The sequence below is a fragment of the Sapajus apella genome, unplaced genomic scaffold (assembly GCF_009761245.1).
Source record: "Sapajus apella isolate SASKATOON/1434 unplaced genomic scaffold, GSC_monkey_1.0 scaffold126, whole genome shotgun sequence".
NCBI lineage: Eukaryota > Metazoa > Chordata > Mammalia > Primates > Cebidae > Sapajus > Sapajus apella.
The window spans coordinates 746,859-748,439 of NW_022437066.1; the positions used below are offsets into that span (position 1 = coordinate 746,859).

Here is a 1,581-nt window from a genome sequence, read left to right on the forward strand (position 1 = left end):
GTGAAATGTGTGTGACAGGGAGGGTGCTGTGGTCTCAGTCTCACAAAGCTGTGTGTGTTCTGAACGGGACTGTAGCCATCAGTGAAATGTGTGTGACGGGGAGGGTGCTGTGGTCTCAGTCTTACAAAGCTGTGTGTGTTCTGAACAGGACTGTAGCCATCAGTGAAATGTGTGTGACACGGACGGTGCTGTGCTCTCACTCTCACAAAGCTGTGTGTGTTCTCAACGGGACTGCAGCCATCAGTGAAATGTGTGTGACACGGAGGGTGCTGTGGTCTCACTCACAAATGTGGCTGAGTGAGCTTGTTGTTGAACTGAGTTCACACAGGTGTGAAGTGTGGTGGCTGAGGGACTAATGCAGGCTGGCTGCTCAGGCCGGCAGAACCCGTCTGCCCCAAACTTCGCGCAAGGCTCCTAACCGGGAGCGGCAGTTCCAGCGACACGCTCTGCACCCTGGCCTGCCCGGCAGGTGCTCGGCTTTATTAATCATGGCTGTTCCATCTGCTTTTCCAAGTTCCCATTTCCTAACATGCATATGTTGTGGTCAGTCATATTGACTCTAACCGCGTCCCCTCTCGCACGTGAGCACCGGGTGACTGTGCTGGCCCTGAACCTAGGATTCATCGCTAAACCACCTGGTGTCCAATGATTACATTTCCTTTCTTGGGTAACATTTTAAAATGAAATCATTGTGGGCTGAGCAAGGTGGCTCACGTCTGTAATCCCAGCAGCACTTTGGGAGGCCGAAGTGGGTGGATCACTTGAGATCAGGAGTTCAAAACCAGCCTGACCAACATGGTGAAACCCAGTCTCTACTAAAAATATAAAATTAGTCCGGCACGGTGGTGGGCGCCTGCAATACCAGCTACTAGGGAGGCTGAGGCAGGATAATTGCTTGAACCCGGGAGGCAGAGGTTCCCCTGAACCCAGATGGCACCACTGCACTCCAGCTGGGCGACAGAGCAAGACTCCGTCTTTAAAAAGAAAATATGAAGCTTCTGTGGAGGTGACTGTAAATCTGTAAGCAGCTGTGAGAGACGAAGTGGGGGGTCTCCTGCGCCTTGCCCAGTCTCCTGCAAGGGACCGTCCCCAGCGCGCAGTTCCCTCTCCTCTTCATCGCTGCTGTCACCGAGCCTTCAACAGCGCGGGCACCCGCCTGCTTCTGCGGGGCGCTCGGGACTGAGGGGCGGGGGGCGGCGCTGGCGTTTGGGATGCGCAGGAACAGGCGGCCCCGGAACGCGGGCGGGCGGGAAGGGCAGCGGGCTCCGTGCCGGGCCTCGGCCGCCGCACCCCGGGCTCCCCCGGGCTCCCCCGGGCTCCGGGCTGTTTCGCCTGGAGCACCCCCTGGAGTAGGCCGGGGGCCCGGGTGAGGAGCCTGACCCGGCCCCCGGCCTTGACCTCGGCGCAGCGCCTTCCCCTTGGGGCAGGCGGCCCCGGGCCTCGCCCCGCCCAGCGGCCTCCCGCTTCCCGGTGTGAGTCACCCTCCGCCCGGGCCTCTCCCGGCGACGCCGCGCCCTCAGCCCGACCTCGCTCGGCTCCCACCGCCGGGGGGCGTTCGCGGGGTCGGGGGCGGCAGGGCGA

The 1,581-nt window shown here is 61.0% G+C and overlaps 1 protein-coding gene across 4 annotated transcripts in view; it reads right to left on the bottom strand.

Annotated features, from left to right (window-relative positions):
• NOXA1 (NADPH oxidase activator 1) overlaps positions 1 to 1,581 on the bottom strand; it is a 10,673-nt gene that overhangs the window by 8,827 nt on the left and 265 nt on the right. The window lies entirely within an intron of this gene.